The 22,070-nt window shown below is 46.0% G+C and overlaps 1 protein-coding gene across 1 annotated transcript in view; it reads left to right on the top strand.

Annotated features, from left to right (window-relative positions):
- Nucleotides 1-6,166: 6,166 nt before the first annotated feature.
- Tead4 (TEA domain transcription factor 4) overlaps nt 6,167-22,070 on the top strand; it is a 67,539-nt gene continuing 51,635 nt past the window's right edge. The window contains exon 1 of the mRNA XM_076854031.1: nt 6,167-6,298. The gene's annotated coding sequence lies outside the window, so the exon portion shown is untranslated. The remainder of the gene's footprint in view (nt 6,299-22,070) is intronic.

A 22,070-nucleotide genomic window follows, 5' to 3' on the forward strand; every position in this document is an offset into this window, starting at 1 on the left:
AAACAGTACGTTGTTTGCCTTTTACCTAAAGGTTGGGAAACTGTCTCTTACTGCTCTTGTTAGATCTATTGGGCTATTGGATCCCAGTTGCCAGTTTTTGTTTGTCTGTTTGGGGAACATGGTTAGATTTATTGGAAAATAATTTGCTAGTATTATAAACTTAGGAATGGTTGAAACAAACATTTTGGACATTGAAAGAAGGAATGAAGAGTTAGGAAGATGTAAATGTTGGTGTTTCCTCAAAGATCCAAAGATCATTGAATAGTGCTAACACACACTCACACACACACTCTCTCTCTCTCTCTCTCTCTCTCTCTATATATATATATATATATATATATATATATATATATATTTATTTATTTATTTATTTATTTATTTATTTATTTATATATATAAACCTTTTTTGGCGGGGGTTAACTAGGGATTGAATTCAGGGGCACTCGACCACTGAGCCACATCCCCAGCCCTTCTTTTTTATATTTTATTTAGAGACAGGGTCTTGCCGAGTTGCTTAGCACCTTGCTAAATTGCTGAGGCTGGCTTTGAACTCACCATCCTCCTGCCTCAGCCTCCTGAGTAGCTGGGATTACATGTGAGCACCACTGTACCTGGCTATATAACCTCTTTCTACCCCAGCTTTATTAAGGCATAATTGACAGGTAAAAATTACATATAATTACAATGTACAATGTGATGTTTTGATATATGTGTATGTTTGGGTTTGTTTTTCTGGTCCTGGGCATTGAACCCAAGCCTGGAGCATGCCAAGCACATTCTCTAGTGCTGAGCTACACTCAGAACCTATTTTATTTTTATTTATTTATTTTTATTGCATTGTACTGGGACTGGAATGCAGGAGTGCTCTTCTACTGGACTATCCCAGCATTTTTTATTATTTAATTTAATTTTATGTTTGGTACCAAGGATTGAACCAAGGGGCACTTACCCATTGAGAGCCACATCCCCAACCTTTTATTTTTAATTTTGAGTCATGGTCTTTCTAAGTTGCTTAGGTCCTCAATGAATTGCTGTGGCTAGCCTCTAATTTGTGATCCACCTGCCTCAGCCTCCTGAGCCACTGGGATTATGGGCACTTGGGCTTATTTCATTTTTAAAAGATGTGAAGTATGGGGAGAGGGGAGTGAGAAACAAGGGAAGGGTTAGATATGTAGTTGTAATCCCATTTTCTTCCTGATTATAAAAGCAGTATAAACATGGCAAGGTGGCTGGTCCTATAGTTCCAGCAACTCAGGAGGCTGAAGCAGGAGGATTGCTTGAGCCCAGGAGTTGAGGCCAGCTTAGGTAGCACAGTGAGACTCCATCCAAAAAAATATGTAGGACTAGAGATATGGCTCATTGGTAGAGTGCTTGCCTAGCATTTTAAGGATCTTCCCAGCACTGCAAAATGAATGAATGAATGAATGAATGAATAAAAATAAGTGCAAAAGTACTAATTAGTCATACAAAATAAATAACATGAGAAAATAAAGAAATCTCAATCTTCAAGCTTCCAGAGGTAAAAATAAAGATATATAAATACTGTCTTTAGACCCTGCTTTCCCACTTATATATGTCTAGTTTATTTAAAAAGAACATCTTGTTGAGGCCCGGGCTGTAGCAGGTTGCTTAGCATGTGGGAGGCCCTGGGTTAGATCTCCAGCATCAAAAAATAACTATAAATAAAATATAAAACATCTAATTATTAATAGCTGCAAAGACTTCTATGACATAGATGTGGTTGAATTTGTTCTACAAAATGTCATATGGATAATTTGTTTGACTATGACCTATGAGAGTTAGAAAAACAAAGTTTATGACAGTGGTACAGCGCCCCATGCCAATGGAAATAATACCAAACAACATATGGTAACAGTAATTAATATGATTTTTAACTTTGACTTCAGCCTGTAACCAACACAAATACCCTCCCCACATCAAAACCAGCTCTCACCACACCCTTGCTGCTCTCCACCTGCACCACCCATCAGCAAGCTTGATTGAGGATCCATTTGTAGAAGTAGAGTGGTCTGGATCACCAGGAAGTGAGGAGAGTTGTGGATTACATGATGCATTTTTGTGTCTCTTCCAGCTTGATGCAAACTGATGAAATATTTCCATCAATAGATTGATTCCTAGGGATCGGTGAGGGGGTGATTCCTTAAAAAGTGGGAATACCCTGGGAAGGACAGGTTCTATTTCTAAAATCACTGTCAGTCTTTAACCCTTCAGAATAGGCGTATCTGATCAGTTTTCTTTCTTTACTCAGAGGATCCTCAACTGCTTCAGGTGTGAAATTCCCAAAGACTCTCTATTAGGAGGTAAGTCTATGAAGGAAGGTGAGGCTAGTAAGCCAAAATCCTAAAAGACATAGCTTTCCAGCTTTGGCCACTGACAGTCTTGGTTTTGGATAGTTAAAATTTGGGGGAAAGAAAGAAAACAAATTGAACTTCAAGTTCCCTCTGAACAGTCTGCTGAATGTGACTCCCAAGGGTGGCTCTCCTGTTTCTACTCTGCCCTGTCCTACCTTCCTCTCAACCTGGCCAGGACTCACCTTCCACCTCACCTGAATCCCTTGCTGTTTGAATTCTTATCTCAGTAATGACACCATCCATTGCTCCCTTGTTTAGGTTTAGCCCATTTTAATTTTCTCTCTCACCTTCACAAACTCTAAGCAACATTTTCAGCTGATTTTGCCTCTGGTCTACTTCCAGATCCTTAATTTAGTTGCTGAGGCTGGACTCAGATTTGCCATCTTCAGAACCACTCTTTGAGCTTAGGATACCTTAAGTCTCTGAATCACCCCCAAGACTATTGCCAGAGTCTCTTGATAGTGGTGCCACAACTGTGTCTAAGTGGCTTTGCTGTTGTTAGGATACTGGGGATTGAATCTAGTGGCGCTCTACCACAAGCTATATCTCTAGCCCTTTTTATTTATTTATTTTTTTATTTTCAGATAGAGACTGGCCTTGAACCTTGATCCTTCTGCCTCAGTCTTGGGAGCTGCTGGGATTACAGGCAAGTGCCACTGTGCCTGGCACTTTATGGCTTTTATGATGGCCAAAACTCCATACAACTATCTTCCCAACCTGGCTCCCACTTTTTTTTTATATATATATTTTTAGTTGTGGTTGGACACAATACCTTTATTTTATTTATTTATTTTCATGTGGTGCTGAGGATTGAACCCAGGGCCTCACACATGCTAGGCAAGTGCTCTACCACTTAGCCACAACCCCAGCCCCCAGCTCCCCCTTTTTAACTGCATTCTTCACATCTCATTCTCCTGCTTACACACCTTTCCTAAACAGCCTGCACGTGCCGTGCCTACATTTGTCCATGCTGCTCCACAGGACTTGAGCAGGGTTTCCAGTCTCAATTTGGCTTTATCCTTCAAGAGATGAAGCAAATGCCACCCTGTAACTTGGATTTCATTGTTCCTTTCCTTGAGTTACCATTGAATTTTGCATAATCATTATCTTCTCACCTAGACTCTGAACTTGTTGAGGGCAGGGACTTATTCCTGCACTTAGCTTGGTGTCAAAGTCAATAGTCACTCAACACAGTATTATTGAATTAAGTAGTCCTTACAGTTTGTACTCCACGTGGGGCTGATATACTGCCTTGTGTTGTGGTCTTTTCAGGTGTATGAGGTGTGACCAAGCCTTGATATGACTCATTATTTAACAAGCATTTATATATCCAAATGACAGCTGCTTTCTCAATCTTCTTTGCCTTGGAAGATTGGAGACAGTCTAGCTGCATTGTCTGGACTTTTGGAACACCTCTTGGATACAACTCTGACATTTAATAGTACATCTTTTCAGTATCTTCCATGGTAGCAATTTTTTTTTCATTCAACATTTATTATGTACTTTTCAGCTGGGTGTGGTGGTGCAAATCTGTAATAGCATGGCTCAGAAAGCTGAGGCAGGAGGATGGCAGGTTCAAAGCCAGCCTCAGCAACTTGGTGAGGCTGTAAGCAATCTAGTGAAACCCTGTTTTAAAATAAAAAAATAAAAAGGGCTAGCGGCGTGACGTGGCTCAGTGGTTAAGCGCCCTTGGGTTCAATCTCTGGTACCAACATATGTATGTATTACGCACTTTTCTAACCTAGGCACCATGTTAGTGCTGGGTCAAAAATAAGATAAATCAGGCCCAGTGTGGTGGCACATGCCTGTAATTCCAGAGACTCAGGAGGCTGAGGCAGGAGGATGCAAGTTTCAGGCAAGCCTCATCAAGTTAGCAAGTCCCTAAGTAACTTCATGTAACTCAAAATACAAAGGAAAAAGGTTTGGCAATATAGGTCAATGGTAAAGTGCCTCCTTATCCTTCATCTCTTGAAGCATAAGTTCTGTGGAGCCGCATTGACAAAGGTAGGTAGCCTATGGTCAATTCAATCCCTAGTTTAAAAAAAAAAGAAAAACAAGATAAATCAGACATAAATTTACAGTTTGGCAAGGGAGAAGAGATCTGGATAATATCTTCAATACAAGGTTCAACGATATCACTCTAGAGGTTGGATTTGATTTTTGAAAAAAAAAAAAAAAGCCAAGTCCTCTGGTTTCAAGTCTCCCAAAGCCACAAGGTGGCTGAGAGAGCTATCTTTAAGTCAATTTGTTCTGAAGATTTCCAAACAGGAGTCCATGTGTTTCCTATATCCCTCTTCCCCTAAATTAATTTGGCATGGTTAAGATCCAGAACAACCCACTAAATGAGCACACTTTTCTGTACCTTTAGTCTTCCCAGCTAAATTATAAGCTCTTTGAGGGTAGGGGCTGAGGTCCTGTCCTTCCTGTTTTTACTAGTGGGCACATAGTACATACTGGATAAATCTTTATTGACTTACTACTACTGAGCCCAGAACGAGTCTCTTGCCATACCGCACGGATCTCACACTGACTGCTTTCTCGCACGTGCTTTATTCTTCCTAGTGACAGCTTTGCGGATCCTGAGGGACACCAGAGGACAACTAAAAGGAGAGGACCAGCGTGGGAGCACCAGTGGCGGATCTGGGAGTCGAGCTGAGAGTTCCTGCTTCCTGGTTCCCTGGAGCAAAAAGTGTCCTTCGCTGGGAGTCGCGGGAAGGGAGCAGCCCTTCCTGCACGCCGGGCGCCCGCCCCTTCCCCGGTCTTTCACCCCGAGGGTGTCAGGACGGAGGCAGGGGCTGGGTCCTCCTGGGAGACACCCCATTCAGGCAGAAAGTAAAGTTTTCGGCTCCGGGAAAAGGGAGTCGGGGCTCCGCCCGGAGGAGAAGAAGCAGAGGGGCGAAGAGAGTTGGAAGCGAACTGGGGCTGAGATCAAAGAAAAAATGCATGGCGGGGAGCGACTGGGCTGGACGCAGAGGTCCCGGTCCCAGAACTGGGATCTCGAGGCCCGCGTCCCCGCCTGGGCGGGCTCAGCCTCCCCCACCGCCGCCTGCCAGCGACCCGCCCCAACCCCGCCCCGCGGCCCGGCCCGGCCCCTCACCGGCCGCCCCCTCCCGGGCGTCCCAGTCTCCTCCCCGAGGTGCGGGTGGCAGGGCCGCCACTCCCTCCGGCTCCCTCCCTCGGCTGCGCGCATCTCATACCAGTCTTCATTCCGCACATTCCAGGCGTCCTCTTTGCAAACTTGAAGCCAGGGGGTGGGAGGGCCGCAGCTCCCGATTCCGTCGCCCGCCGCCGCCGCATCCCGGTCAGGTGAGTGGCGCCCGCCGCGCCACCTCAGCCCCACGGGGCCCCCTCCCGACCGTGCGCCCTCCGCCCGCCGCGCCGCGTGCTTCCCTCTGGGTGCTCTTTTCTTACCGCCGTCCGTCTTCCCGCCTTGGACTCCAGAGCTGCTGGCGCGCTCGTCCAGCTGCTTTCTTCCCTTCGTGCTCGGGCGCGCTCCTCCCTGCCCTCTCCCCCGCTTCCTCCCTTCCGTCCGCTCCCCGCGTCCGCAGCAGTCGCCCCGCGTTCCCTTCCTCTCCGGGTTGACTCACTTCGCCAGGAATTGGGATCTTCGTGTCTTCCCGACAGTCCCATTCTGGGAAATCTCCTCCCTCCGCGCGCTCCGCTCCGCACACCGGGGCCGGCAGCTGCAAGCTAGGCTCTGGCGGCGCGGGGAGGGTCAGTCCCGCAGTCCCACTCTTCCTTCGTCCGCCCCCGGCACTCTGCCGGAGCCCCCGCACTTTGCTGGCTGATCCCCTGTCGTCCTTGCAGTGCGGTTGCCCGCCTCCCGGGACGCAGCCGAGCCGCGGCTGGGAAGAGTCGGCGCTCGGGGTGAACTAGCTGCAATTGGCGGAGCGCGCGCCCACCCCACCTCCCGCATCCCGGGACCGGTAAGGCTGGGAATCGAGAGTTGATTAGACTTTGCTAGAGGTCGGGCGTCTAACGTAATCCAGGGACCAGACGAGGAAAAGAGCAGGGCACGTGGAGGCTGTGCCGCTGAGGATCGTAGAGGCGATGCGGATTACAGGGTCGGGAAGTTGGCAGTGGAGCCCAGGGACTTTGGGGAAATGGGGTCCGGGTTGTGAAAGGACCAGAGAGAGGCAGAGGCGAGAACATTGGCGACAGAATTGTTTCAGGACCCATAACCCCGTTTCTGCTGGGCTCTTTTCTGTCTTGGAGGAGAGAGTCTTGGAGGGATGTGTACTGGCTGTTTTAAGGGCTCAGGCGATGAGAAAAGTGGGGGACATCTGCAAAAATACCTGCTTCCTAGGGGTTGTGAAGCTGTCACCTTTCAGCCTGAGAACTAGCGGACCAGGGGAATAGAACTCCCAAACACTTCCCCTGAAGGCCACCCAGGAGCATGCCTCTGTGCATATGCGAGGAAGAGGATTCCTGACACACTGGGTGTCTCTGCTTAGTGGGTTCAGGTGACATCTGACTGTGCCAGCCTCCTTAGCTTTGGGTGAATGTGAGGGTGATGTCTGTCTATGACTCACTTTGGCTTCCAGTAGGTGGATTTGTTTGTGTGAACGTGAGTGACAGTGTGTGTGCATATTTCTGCTTCAGGAGGGTGCTGAGTCTGAGCCTAAGTAGGTAGGTTGTGTGATGCCTCTTCTCTAAAAAGTTTTCTCCATGAGGATGTTGATTATAGTTCTGCCTTCTTCTTCCCTGTACAGTAGGAGCAGGGGACAGTGTCTTTTTTTTTTTTTTTGTATACAAGGAAGAATTGACTGGTTGTTGGAGTGTGTGACCCCCAGGCTCCCAGCTACCCTGGACTGGGCAGAGCTGAGAGAAAGCTGTCTGCACCTGCCTCTTCCAGACAGCTGTCTTTCTGCAGGAGAGTGGATTCTGTCCTTGCTTGGAATAGTTTGCAGGACAGACTGGTGGAAGGCTAAAGGAAGTTGAGATCTTTGCATTTAGGTGATGGGGAGGTTTGTTGGGAATGTTTTTGGGAGGGTGAGCCCCTCAGAAGAAAGAGACCATTTTGGATGTTGAGATGTGTGTAGATAGTGCTTTTATTTGACTCCAAGGACAAACAGGTGTTGATGTTTACCAGCTGTGAACTACTTTTACTAGTTCAATGCTGGAGTTGACCAAGCAATCAAGTGGAAGAATCCCTCATTCTCTTTCTTTCTTTGTGTGTGTGTGTGTGTGTTATTGGGATTGGACACAGGGTCTCTTGCATGCACACTAGGCAAGTGCTCTACCACTGGGGCTACACACCTACTCCCGAATCTCTCATTCTCTACAACTTGCTAGATCACTTAACACTTCTCTGTGGGAAGAAGAATGAGTAGCTCATTGCATGAGTGCTTTAGTGCTAGTCCAGGAGGTAAGGTTTGCTTGTGATTTGCTGGTTTTGTCCATGAGATTGGCAGGAGTGACACAGTATATGGTGGGCAATGACAGGAGGGGATCATCACAGGCAGATCTGGTGTCAGAATTCTTCCTTCATTCCTGATGTGAATATCATGTTTAGGGTTTCTTGGAAGAAAGGAGGGAGAAACTGTCAGAGTCGGGCAGGCTCTGATCTTTGCCCTTCCATCCACCCTGAGGATGGAGCTACTGTTGTGGGAATTACCTCACCCTCCCACCTTCTCAGGCCGGATGTGCAGCTAGTTCATAGGCAGCACCCAGTGTTGAAAGGGCACAGGTTTAGGGTCAGACCCGCACCCAAATAACAAATAAAGTTTAAAGCCCCAGGCTTAGTATCCTGATGGATAATATCAAGAAGGGAAGGGTAAATTAATACCCATCCAGAATGTTTGTGGTGAAAACTGAACTTTGAGAAGCACCTACCAGGATAATGCCCAGCACATTCCCAGGGATCCCCTAGCTGATACTGTCCCCAGTATTTTCTAAGCTTATTATAGCAAGGAACCTCTTTTTTCCTATAGGGATTAATCATGTTTTTTTCCCTGTGTGGATTTTTTGTTTGTGTTTTGTAGTGTTGGGGATTGAACCAAGGGCTTCAGATTGTATGGGATTTTTTTTTTTTTTTTTTTTTTTTTGGTTATCAGGGGTTGAACCCAGGAATGCTTAACCACTGAGCCATGTCCCCAGTCCTTTTTATTTTTTATTTTGAGACAGACAGGGTCCCGCTAAGTTGCTGAGTCTGGCCTTGAACTTGTGATCCTCCTGCCTCAGCCTTCTGAACTGTTGGGATTACAGGTGTGTACCACTGCATCTGGTTCATTAACTCCCTCATTTTAAATATGGGGAAACTGAGGTCCGTAGAGGGACTGTAACTTTCTTAAAATCATGCAACCTGTGAACAGCAGAGCTGACAGTAGAACCCATGCCCTTCCCTTTTGCACTCTCCGGCTGGTGTATCCCATATCCCCCATGTCCTCATCTCCCCAGCCACTTTTGTCCAGGCCTGGAGGCTGCTCTAGTCTTATGTGGTGGTGCCTACCATCCTGTGGCTCAGATAAGGTTGTTGGAGGCAGATATACTCTCCTCTGGCCCAGCAGAGGAAGAAGCCATTTCACAGGAGGATCTATGCAGGTCTGGAAGGGGCCTCAGGAGATCCTTCAGATATATCCTTCTTCCTCCTCCAAGATCTATGCATTACTCTGCCAGGTAGAGAAGGGCTTTCTATCTTTTTATTTTCTTCTTTTTGGTGCTGGGTAGAAGACAGGGCCTGGAGTATTGAGCAACCTCAGCCTTCCCTGTCTTTTCGATCTGGGATGCAAATGTCACAGAACCTTCTTGGTTTCCATTCTGGTCTAGTGCCTGTGACTGTCACAAAGCAATCCCTCCCCCTTCCCAGTGGAAGTAAAGGACATTGGTCCCTGGCGTTGGGCCTTACCTTCCTGTAGTTGAGGCCAGTCTAGTGGCAGTTGGAAATTCAGGGCTTATGAGGGTGGCTTTACCTTGCCTGTCTCCCTTTGCCCCTATGACCCTCTCTTGGCAGAAGTTAGGAGACTGCTCTGTTTAAAGCTCTGAAATTGGAGCTGAACAGCTGCTCTCTAGCACCCCGGCCCCAGGGGCCCAGGTGGAGGCGGAGAAGGCTGGGGCGGGGGTGGGGTAGGGCAGGGCAGGGCAGGGCAGGGCCTGGCTTTGTTGCTGGGAGCACCTAGTCAATCTCCGACTGCTGACTGCTGTATTCTGATTCCAGCCTTGCCTTGACCTCTTCTGAAATGACAGTTTTCTCCTAGCTTTGGTTTTCCTGTCTGATTATCAGTGCTATTCTAATCAACTGTGTGATCTGGTTTGGGGACCTTCAGCTGGTGGGGACTGGTCCTTTGGGAAATTTTCCATCAGGACTCCCTCCAGTCTAAGTAAGGTCTGTGCTTACAGCCTCTTGTGTTTAATACAGGCCTCTCCTGTAGAGGCGGGAGGATGGGCTGGACTCCAGTGTGGGCCAGCTCCTTGGCTTGGTGTGGTGTGGGCAGGCCAGAGCCCCCATGGGTGGGGACCGGGCTTCCTTTGACCCAAACTTCATGGGAACAATAGACTTCAGAGCAGTCACTAGGGGCAGGAAACGGGAGCTGTGTTAAGGCAGGGGTGACCCTCCTGGGGGATGGGATTGCATATCCGGTTGAGTGTTAGGGGGCAGTGCAAAGGGCATTGGGGAGGGGCTGATGACACACAGGGTGGGCCACTGGGGTGGGGCTCTTCTCCTAAGGGGGCTGTTGACTCAGAGTGAAACTTGAGCTCTGAAGGCCCATTATTTGGCTGAGGGCTCAGCTTTGTGTCCTTCTAGCAAAGATCTGCCAGCCTCTGCTCATGCCAAGCTCACCCCTGCCAAAACCATGCCTTCCCCTTCCCTTCGAGCCCCCGAGATGTCTTGGTGAGTTGCCCTGGGCAGGATAAAAGCCTAGGGTTGTTTCTTCCTGGCTGTCCTCCATCCTGGCCGCCCTCCATCTTGGCGTTGAGCCTTGAGTAATAGTTGATGGCGAGGCGATGTTGTTGGGCAGAGCTCTTGGTGGGGAGGCAACAGACCTGAGGTGACTGGATGAGGAGGGATTTCTTCAGCCACAGTCTGTAAGACAGGCAAGGGGAGATTCCTGCCTGAGGCAGGTGGTGGAATGTTCTGGGAGGCAGAAGATTGTTATCTCACCTTCACCTATGTAAGGGTGGGACAGATTTAGTGAGAGGTCTAAGGAGCACTTTGCTTTGGGGGAAGTGACAGTCAATCCACCTGAATTGCTCTGAGTTCAGGTTACCAGATTTTTTACATCAATGTTGGGGGTTCTGAGAAGCCCCAGGAGTGACCACTGAACCCCCTCACTGCCAGGCCTGGGAGGAAGGTAAGGATGCAGGCAGCAACGCCCCAGAGGGGCAGGATAGGGCTCTGGAAATAGCAGACCGCTGAGCTTCTTATTGCTGTCTTGGCCAATTATTGGTCAGATTCTGTTTTTGTAGTGCTGGGACTTGAACCTGGGACCTTGGACATGCTTGGCAAGTTCACTGAGCTACACCCCTAGCCTTCTATGTAGGTCAGAGTTCTGAACCAAAAAAACCCATGGAGATGTTGAAAATGAAGTCAACATGGATTTACTCTACCAAGTTGGGGGAAAAATTCATTTAGGAGGAGAAACATTCAGTAAGGATTTTAGCCTTATGACTTTCTTGGGTATAGGAGAAATCCATGTGGCCTGGTGAGACAGCAGTGAGGTGAATGTGGCTGAAAGCACCCTGGGTCCTGATTCCATAGTTCCCATCACTCAGAAGGAGGTTTCCAGTGATAATGAGCCCTGAATCTCTCTTTGTTTTTTTTCTGTTCTGTGGATACTGAGAATAATAAGCATTGGATGACAGAACCAGGATTCAAAATCATCTCATTTGACTGGAATTGCTGAGATTAAGCAGAAAGATGAAATTGTTACTATTAACATTATTATTTGTCTAACTCTTAAAATTAATACAGACCGGCTGCGGTTGTAGCTCAGTGGTAGAGTGCTTGCCCTCCATGCGTGAGGCCTTGGGTTCAAACCTTAGCACCATATAAAAATAAATAAATAAATAAATAAATAAAAATAAAGATATTGTGTCCATATACAACTAAGAAAAATATTTTTTTAAAAAAGAGACTAATACAGAGTCATTATTGAAAACCTGGAGAATAAAGAAATCATGAAGAAGAAGAAAAATTGGTAAATTATACCATAACTTGGATGGGCTAATGGTGTGATAGGGTCTATGTCAGGAATACCTTTGTCACTGAGCTCTGTGACACTGACCACACTGAGAGTCTGGTTTTAGAAATTGGTAGAGACATCTGTCTTAATAAGAATTGGGGGTAGTTCAGTGACAGAGTCCTTGCCTAGTATGATCAAGGCCCTGGGTTCCATCCCTAGTATCGCTAAGAAAGGAAAGAAAAAAAAAAAAAGAGTTGAGCTGGGTGGGAGGCTAGAACCTGCACCCCATCAGGGTGCTGTCATTTTGCTGCTATTTCTCCCTTCTGGAAGGCAGGCCCTCTTTGCAGCAATAGTGTGTTGGGTTTATCTGATCTGAAGTTACTTCCTTCTGTAAATAACTTCATTGCATGGAACTTTTTTTTTTTTTAATCAGGGATTGCACTCAGGGGTGCTGAGCCACATCCCCAGCTCTTTTTATTTTTTATTTTGAGACGGGTTCTCACTAAGTTAACTAGGGCCTCACTGAGTTGCTGGGACTGCCTTGAACTTGCAATCCTTTTGCTTTCACCACCCGAGTTCCTGGGATTGCAGGTGTGTGCTCCTGCACCTGGCACATAGAACTTCTTTACATAGAACTTGTTAGGGACACTTAGGAAGAGGGAAATTGGACTAGATGGTCTCTACTACCTCTTTTTCCTTGATTCTGTGGTCCTGGGCCTCAGTTTTTTTGCATGTTAGCTTGTGAGATTGCACTAGAGGATATTACCACTTCAACATTCTGGATTCCTGCTGGAGGGAGGTAGAGCTGAACTGCTTTTCAAACTGGCCTTAAAGTTGGGAGAGGGGCAGTGTCAGGGCAGTTACAGGAGGAGAATGGGAAATGTGGGAGTTATTGCCTGGCTCCCACCATCTTTATGCAGCTGAATGACATGGTGTCAGTTGCAGTCTTGGTCCTGTCCTGAGCCTGGAAATGGAGAAGATGACCCAGCATGGACTAGGAGCAATGGTGTAGACTCCAGTGCAGCAGAGCAGTCCTACAGAAATACAATGCAGATAACACGTATATTTTAAGTTACCTAGAAGCCATACTTATTTATTTATTTGCAATACCTGGGATTGAACCCTGGGCCTTACACAAGCTAGGCAAGCACTGAGCTGCATCCCCAGCACTCTTTATTTTAAGACCAGATCTTCCTAAGTTGCCTGGCTGACCATGAACTTGTGATGCTCCTGCCTCAGCCTCTTAAGTGGCTGGGATTACAGGTGTCCACTACCACACCCAGCTAGGAGTCACATTTAAAAAGTACAAATGTGATAAAATGATTCAAACTTTCATGTTTATAAAATTATCATTTTTTAACCTGCAATCAGTAGTAAAAAGGATTAGTGAGATTACTATTTTTTTTTTTTTTTGGTACCAAGGATTGAATTCGGGTACTTGGCTACTGCACCATATCCCCAGCCATATTTTGTATTTTATTTAGAGAGAGAGTTTCATTGAGTTGCTTAGCTTCTCATAGTTGCTGAGACTGGCTTTGAACTTGCGATTCTCCTGTTTCAGCCTCCCAAGCCGCTGGGATTACAGGCGTGCACCACCTGCCTAGCGAGATTACATTTTTTAATGCAAAGTGTTGGAAACCCAGTATGCATGTTACACTTTATAGTACATTCAGTTTGACTACCCGCATTTCATTGCTTATTAGCCGCATGGCGCTAGTGGGTACCGTTTGGACTATGTAGTTTACAGCCAGCCTTGTGGATTTGAGTCCCTATCTTGCCACTTGTCAGGTGTAGACTTTGGGTACATTATGTAACTGGATTATGTCTCAGTTTCTCCATCTGCAAAATGAGGATAATGTTAATAGAACCAATTTCATACAATTGATGTGAAGATTGAGTTAATATTTATAAAATGTTTAGTTCTTTGGCTTCTATTAAGCCCTGTATAAGTGTTTGTCAAATAAATGACCGTAAATGGTCCTTAAGACAAGCTGAAATTTGTAAGAGGGAGAGGCTAGCGATATGCTTGGAAAGAACCAATTGTGGAGTGGTCCCATGGAGTCACTGATAGGCCATGCCTATGCTACAGTAGTTCTGCATCATGAAATTGACTTCCAGTCAGATAGGCACAATCAGTTACTGCTGCAAAGAGGGCCTGCCTTTTGGAAGTGAGAAACAACAGTGCCTTGGTGATGGGACAGGCTCCAATCCCTCAGCAGGTGTGTCCTGAGCATCTGTCTGCCTGGGGCTTGGAACTGTGCTGGCTGGCGTGCAGGAAGCAAAGCATCCTTAGCCCATGCTGCGTCATAAATTGCATGACCTCATGTTGGAATGGGAGGTGGAGTCACTTCCAGCACTTGGGAGTTTAAGCAATAGTCTTGCTGCTTATGCAAGAGCACATGAAGCCATCTCAGTGGCTTTCTATACTCTCCTCAGAATACCGCCATCCCCAGCACTGTCTGCTCTCCTCTCTCGGCCCAAACTATCGGCTGATCTATAGCAGTCACAGAGTACCCACTGTGTGCTGGGCACTGGACAGTGGGGGAACATGGATAGAAGGTACCTGTCCCACAGACTGAATAGCTAACGATAATCTGTGGGATGAAAGAAGGGCTAATTAGAGGCACAAGTAAGTGCTGTAGGTGCTGGTAAGGGTGATTCACTCTGATGGAGCTGGGAGGAGTCAGGGAAGGCTTCACAGAGGAGGGGGTGCCTGACCTGGCTTTGTGGATGGGTAGGGATTTGATAGTTCTGAGTGTGTGAGAAAGAGAGAGGGACCCAGAGAAGGAAAGATCTGAGCAGATATGTAGTAGCTATCTTCATGAAATGATTAGAAGAAGGGAGATAGGGATGAAGTGGATTTGAGCTGTACCCTCAAAGGATGTGGAGGTCTTGTTTTTCATTTTTGGGCAAAGGATTGAATCCCTGGCTTCATGAATGCGAGGCAAGTGCTCTGTCACTGAGCTATTCCCCCAGCCCAGAACTTGTTTTAACTTTTTAAGGATGCATGTAGCACAATGTATCTCTTTTTTGAGGAGGGATACCAAAGGTTGGGGGGGTGCATTAACCAAGAGCCACATCCCCAGCCCTTTTTATTTTGCAACAGGGTCCCACTAAATCATTTAGGGCCTCTCTCAGTTGCCTAGGCTGGCTTTGAATTTGCGTTCCTCCTGCCTCAGCCTCCCAGTCTGCTGGGATTACTGCTCCTGGTTGCAAGATATACTGTTTATATTGTACAGTTTTATGGTTTTGACAGATGAACAGAGTTATGTATTAACCACCACAGTCAAGCTGCAGACGGTTCCAACTCCCAAAATTTCTTCATTTGATATCAGTTCCCCTCCCTCCCCCATGCCCATCCCCTGGCATCTCTGTCTGTTTTGCCATTCCTGTAATTTTGTCTTTTCCAGAACATCGGGAAAATGGAATCGTCATGTAGTTAGGTAGCTTTCTGGGTCTGGCTTCTGTCATTTGGCATAATGCCTTTGAGAGTCATCCAAGTTGTGTATGTTGATAGAGAAGGAAAGATATCTGAGCAGATAGGAAGTGGAGTGATTTGAGGGCCGTTAGTATTCCATTACTGTGTATGGTATTCCACCGAGTTTATCCAGCACTGGTGGAAGGGTGTTTGGGTTGTTCCCAAAATGTTCCTTATGAATAAAGCTGATATCAACATTTAATACAGGGCTTCATTTCACTTTTATCAAAACCTAGGAGTAGAATTTCTGGTTTATGTGGTATATGAATGTTCACTGGTTTTTGTTGTTGATGATGATGTTGTGATACTAGGGAATGAAACCAGTGAGCTACATCTCCAGCCCTTTTTGATTTTTATTTTGAGATAAGGTCTAAATTGCCTAGGCTAGCCTCAGTCTCGTCCTTCCAACTTGTTGGGATCACAGGCACCCGCCACTGCACTTAGCTGTTCGCTGCTTTAAGAAACTGTCAGAGCCGGGTTTTGTGTACCAGTACTTAGGGGCACTAACCCACTGAGCCACATCCCCAGAGTCTCACTGAGTTGCTTAGGGACTGGCTAAGTTTGTCTCAGCCTTCCAAGTCACTGGGATTACAGGTGTGCACCATCATGCCTGGCCAGGGTATTTATCTATTTTCCAAAGTATAATGCTTTTCATTCCCACCAGCAACATAGAGGTCCATTGCTCCAAATTCTTAGCAGGGTTTGGAACTGTCAGGTTGTTGGTTTTTTTCCTTTCCATTCTGATAGTCATGTAATGGAATCTTATTGTGATTTTAATTTGCATTTTTCTGATGACTGATGATATAGAGCATCATTTGCACTGGTATAACTTCTTTGGTGAAGTGTCTGCCCAAATCTTTGGCCCATTTTTCTCTTTGCTTATTTTGAATGTTCTTTAATATTCTGGATACAGGCTCTTGCTAGGTATGTTATTTACACATTTTTGGAGAAAATTCATTTACACAGAAATGAATGGGTAGAGGGACTCCAAAGTTGAGCTTAGCGTTTGGTGTCCTGAACCTCGGCTTTTTTTATATATATATATATATATATATATATATATATATTTTTTTTTTTTTTTTAGGTGGATACAATACCTTTATTTTATTTTTATGTGGTGCTGAGGATGGAACCCAGTACCTCACCTGTGCTAGGTGAGCGCTCTACCACTTGAGCCTCAACCCCAACCCTCAGGGTTTTTTTAGGGGCAAAGGTGGGACCAGGATGAGGAGTGGGGTACACCTTGGGAATGGTTTATGACAAAGAAGTGGAACAGGGTCTTCCATGAAATTCCTGGCTGAGTATCTGCAACAGATGACACTTAAGAATAAGAGGTCCAGGTCACCATCTTGGTTTGTGGGGCATCCTCTCTGCCTGGTGGAAGGTACCTGGTCCATTTCTCATGACCAGTTGGGTCAGGCTGTGTGGTCCCCCTCCCCTAAAGCAGAGGCTGGTGTTCATTCTTGAACTTGGCTTTGTTTCCAAATTGGATGACCATGCATTCTGGAATGGGAGGTGGGGTGGTTGTCATGCCTGCAGGGGTAAGCCACTGGGTGTGGCTGGTTCAGGAGAGAATCAGTGGGGGTGAGTTTTCTGGGTCAGGATGGATCCTTTGCTGTGGTGGCCTCAGCCAGGATCTGAGGGCTTTGGGCCATAAACAGAATTTCTAGAGTATTTCAGTCCTGTCACTGTCCAGCCAGAGTGGCTCTGGGAAAGAACATTTCCATGAAAAATGACCAAGGGGACGGAGGTGATAGCATACGCGCCTATAATTCCAGCAGTTTGGGAGGCTGAGGCTGGAGGATGGCAAGTTCGAGGCAGGACTCAGCAACTTAGTGAGGCTCTTTCTCAAAATAAAAAATAAAAGGGCTGAGGGCATGACTTAGTGATTAAGTGCCCCTGGGTTCAATCCCTGGTACCTTCATACCCCTCAAAAATATGACCAAGGGTAAAGTGGGTGCTGCCCTCTGCCTCCTCTCCAAGCTCTGTTCACCCTGACCCACTTCTATGCTGGGAGCTATGGCTGAGAGCTCCTGTGCCAGGGGTGCAGCCCTTTGTGAGAGGTGATTAAGGCCTTGAACTTTTGAGTGGGGTAGAGTGGAAAATAACTACTTTCAGCGAGCGGCTATCAATGTCTCCAGGGTCCTGAGGGGGTCCGTGTGACTCCCTGGTGCGCTTGGGTCCTGGAAAGCTGAGCACTTTTGCCTGGCTCTTGCCAGTTGTGCACCTGAGCTCCCCTTCAGGGGGCCTGTGCTGCATGGGTATCTGGTTTGGTAGGGTGAGGGCAGCCCTATCCCAGCAGCACACCGATGTGCAAACTCATCCTGAAGACCGGTGAAACAGGCATTTGGTGTGCGGCCCTTAGGGTATATTCTGGCAGTGCCCTGGAGGAATTGCCATTTGATGGAATTCCATGCCAAGTCCTTCAAGTCCTTCTGTCTGGCAAAGACTTCTTAGTTAAATCATCTATTTTAAGATTTGTATTTTCACAGGACAGCTTACTTAAGGTGAAGCCAACTGTTTTGGTTCAGTAGTTGGCCACTTGAGTACTTTCATTATTTTATGTGGTGCTGGGAGTTGAACCCTGAACCTTGTGCATGCTAGCCATGTACTCTACCACTGAGCTACACCCCCAGCACAAGCTTTCATTTTATTTAGGAACCCTTTTTTAAGGCTCCAAGAAGAAAAGATTACAAGATTTACTTTTCCCAGCTCCATACTTTATTTTTTAATAGAATAAATTTAAATACACACACACACACACACACACACACACACACACACACGATAGGCTGAGCACGGTGGTTCATGACTGTAATCTCAGCAACTCAGGAGGCCGAGGCAGGAGGATTGCGAGTTCAAAGCCAGTCTCAGCAACTTAGTGAGGCACTTAGCAACTCAATGAGATCCTGTCTCTAAATAAAATATAAAAACTGGTTGAGGATGTGGCTCAGTGATTAAGCAACCTTGGATTCAATCCCCAGTACCAAAAATATGTGTGTGTGTGCGTATATAATGGTATTTATTTATTTTGGTTCTGGGAATTGAAACCAGAGGTGCTTAACCTGAGCCACATGCCCAGTCCTTTTTTTTTTTTTTTTGTTTTGAGACAGGTTCTAGGTAAGTTGCTGAGGCTGGCTTCTAATTTGTGATTCTTTTGCATCAGCCTCCATTCACTGAGATTATAGACGTGTGCCATGGTGCCTGATTTTGTGTGTGTGTGTGTGTGTGTGTAAAATATCCCCAAATGCTAAAAAATTATATATATATAAAATATTTGGCAGTTTGGGGATTATAGAAGAATTGAGCAGGGTATAGAGTTCTTTTATGTACCTGTCCTCCTCCAGTTAGCAGTGTCTTGCGTTAGTGTGGTCCTCCTATGAGGAGCTACCGTGGTGCATTATTATCCTCTTGGTTCACAGAGCTTTCGCTCTTGGCATCTCAGATCCTGTGGGTTTTGGCATGTGTATCCACTGTTATAGTATCATCCCATATAATTTCACTGCCTTAAAAATTCTGTGTACCAAGTATTTTCTCCCAACCTCTGATCTTTCTATTGTCTCCATAGTTTTGCCTTTTCCTATATTAACTGTGGAATGTTATACAGTTGGAATCCTGCAGTGGATAGTCTTTTCAGATTGGCTTCTTTCACTTAGCATTATGCATTTAAGGTCCCACCATGTCTTGTCTTGGAGGAACTTGCTTGATAGCAAGTTTTTTTTTTTTTTTTCCACTTAATAATATTCTACCCTACCCACCACTTTTTTTTTTTGCAAATGGGGTGCTGAGCCCCAGAGAGGGGGAGTTCCTGGCAGGAAAGCCGAGCTTGGAGTCTAATTTGTCTTTTTTCTGCAAGCCAACTGTTGCAAGGGGCTTCCATGCCTGGCATTATGCTAGGGCCTAAGGCCAGTTTCATTACATTTCATCACCCCTTTTTGTGGCCCCAAGCAGGGGGTGGAGGGGTGTGGACATCCACTGGCAGTGACCCACTTCCTGGAGGTGTTAGAGATAGGCCTGCTGACACTCACCACCCCAGAAACCTGGGAGGGCTGGTTGGGGACAGGATGCAGTTCCCACCTCCTGGAGAGCTGAGGACAGGGTGTACTGGAGCCAGGTGTGTCCTCACTTACCCTGCCCTGTCCTAGGGCCTGGGACTGGGCTTGGGGCTATGGCCACTTAGGAATCTTATCTCCCCCACTTCTCTGCGTCTCCAGGCAGCCCCTCCCACTTCAGACTCCTCCTCCTGGATTGCTTCCCAGAGTTCCTCTCCTCCTGGCTACTTAGCTCCCCTTCATTCTTATCTCCACCCTCCTTCATCCCACCCTCCTTCATCCCTGCATAGAAGAGCCATGAATGTGTGAGGAGCCCTTCCTCGTGCCAGGCTCAGGGGTATCTTAGGATTGAATTTATTTATTTGTTTTGAGATGGAGTTTTACTGTTTGCCCAACTGGCCTCCAACTCCTGGGCTCAAGGCAGAGTCCTCCTCCTCCTCCTACCTCAACTTTCTGAGGAGCTGGAACTACACTGCCCAGCTTATGATGGAATCCCATCCTCATGACATGCCTGTTGGCTGTATTTAGGGGGAACATGGAGGTTCAGAGAGGTCTAGTAGCTTGCCCAGGGTCCAAGCTTGTGACTTCAGAGCCAAGGGTTGAATCCGTGCCCTACATAGCACTTCCCTCCCGGCCAGGCAGTGCTGAAGGAGTCTGCTCTCTGTTCCTTTTATATGGTAGTGGGGACTAAACCCAGGGGCACCTAACCACTGAGCCACATCTGTAGTGCCCCCCCTGCTTTTTTAAATATCCTTTTTAGTTGTGGATGGACCTTTATTTTATTCATTTATCTATATGTGGTGTTGAGAATCGAACCCAGTGCCCCACACATATGAGACAAGTGCTCTATCACTGAGCCCCAGCCCCAGCCCCGCAGCCCTTTTTTATGTTTTTAGAGACAGGGTTTTGGTGAGTTGTTTAGGGCCCCTCTAAATTGCTGAGGCTGGCTTTGAACTCTCAACCCTACTGCCTCAGCCTCTGAGCGACTCTCTTTTCCTTTTGTTCCAATGCATCCTGTTCCTGGGGAGGATCTTTGCCATCCTCTCTTAACCTCCTCCCTATTCCTGTCCTGTCAGGAAGCAGTATGTGATAAATGTCCTTCTGCATGTCACTAAGAGGATGGGGCACACGTATTGCACTGTACCTGTGCCAGGTGCTGTACCTGCCTTTTAACTTAATCCTTACGTAGCTCCTCCGTGCAACTCCTGTTTTGTTTTTTTTCTTTCAGTGCTGGGGATGGAACTCAGAGCCTCACACAAGCTAGGCCAGTGTTCTTTCACTGGGCTAAATCTCCTACCCAATTTGGTTATTTATTTATTTTTTAAAATCTATTTTCATTTATTTATTTATTTTTAAAATATTTAATTTTTAGTTGTAGTTGAACATGATACCTTTATTTCACTTATTTATTTTTATGTGGTGCTGAGGATTGAACCCAGGGCCTCGCACGTGCTAGGTGAGTGCTCTACCACTGAGCCACAATCGCAGCCCAATTTTTTTAAATTAAAAAAAAAAAATTAAATTTATTTATATTTTTTCATTTGGCTATTTTTTGAGAAGGCCCCTTTTCTGATTTTCAGCAAGCCCAGCCTTTTCATTTTATTTATTTACTTATTTTTATTGGTACTGGGGATTGAACCCCAAGGGGCTTTACCTGGAGCCACTCCACTCCCCTGGCCTTTTTTTTTTTTTTTTTTTTTTTAATACAGGGTTTCCCTAAATTGCTGAGGCTGGCCTTGAATTTGGTAATCCCCCTGCCTCAGCCTCCCAAATTGCTGGGATTACAGGTATGCACCACCACACCCAGGTAGCCCAGCCTTTTTAAAGTCACATTGGGGTCAGTTTTTCTGGCTGAGTACCTGGACAGCCTTGCCTAGTTCATTTCTCTGCTGGGTTGTTTTTTCTCTGTTCCCTCTCCTCCCTTTCATTTCCAAGGACTCACTCAACCAGGACCTGGGGACTCATTCTTGTCTCTTTTTATTTTCAACTATAAACAGGCCATTTTCTTTTGTCCCTTGTACTTTGGGACTGGGTCCCCATACAGTACCTCCTCCTCTTCTCTGTCCACATTTTTTTCCTTCTGCTTTTAAAAATACTTTTATTTATTTTACTTTAATTTTTAAAAATGTATTTATTTGTTCTAATCTGTTATACATGACAGCAGAATGATCTTGGATTCATTGTATCCAAATGGAGCACAATTTTTGACTTTTGTGGTGGTAGTCAAAGTGGGGTCACACCATTCCTGCAGTCATACCTGTACCTAGGATAGTCGTGTCCATCTCACTTCACCATCTTTCCTACCCCCATGCCTCCTCCTCACCTCCCCTTTGCCCCATACAAAGTTTCTCCACTCATCCCATCCCTCCCATTATAGATCAGCATCCACTTATCAGAGGAAACATTTGGCATTTGGTTTTTTGAGGATTGGCTTACTTCACTTAGCATGATATTCTCCAATTCTATCCATTTACCTCAAATGCCATAATTTTATTCTCTTATTGCTGAATAATATTTCATTGTGTGTGTATACCGCAGTTTCTTTATCCATTCACCTATTGAAGGGCATCTAGGTTGATTCCACAGTTTGGCTATTGTGAATTGTGTTGCTATGAACACTGATGTGGCTGGGTCACTGTAGTATGCTGTTTTTAAGTCCTTTGGGTATAGACCAAGGAGTGGGATAGCTGGGTCAAATTGTAGTTCCATTCCAAGTTTTCTAAGGAGTCTCTATACTGTTTTCCAGATTGGCTGCACCAATTTGCAGTCCTACCAGCAATGTGTGAGTGTGCCCTTTCCTCCATGTCCTTGCCAACACTCATTGTTGCTTGTATTCTTGATAACTGCCCTTCTGACTGGAGTGAGATGGAATCTTAGAGTAGTTTTGGTTTACATTTCTGTAATTACTAGAGATGTTGAACATTTTTTCATATATTTGTTGATCCATTGTATGTCTTCTGAGAAGTGTTTGTTCAGCTGCTTAGCCCATTTACTGATTGGGTTGTTTGTTTGTTTGTTTGTTGTTAAGTTTTTTTTTTTCTTCCAG

Source organism: Callospermophilus lateralis, chromosome 4, assembly GCF_048772815.1.
Source record: "Callospermophilus lateralis isolate mCalLat2 chromosome 4, mCalLat2.hap1, whole genome shotgun sequence".
In the NCBI taxonomy this organism is placed as follows: Eukaryota; Metazoa; Chordata; class Mammalia; order Rodentia; family Sciuridae; genus Callospermophilus; species Callospermophilus lateralis.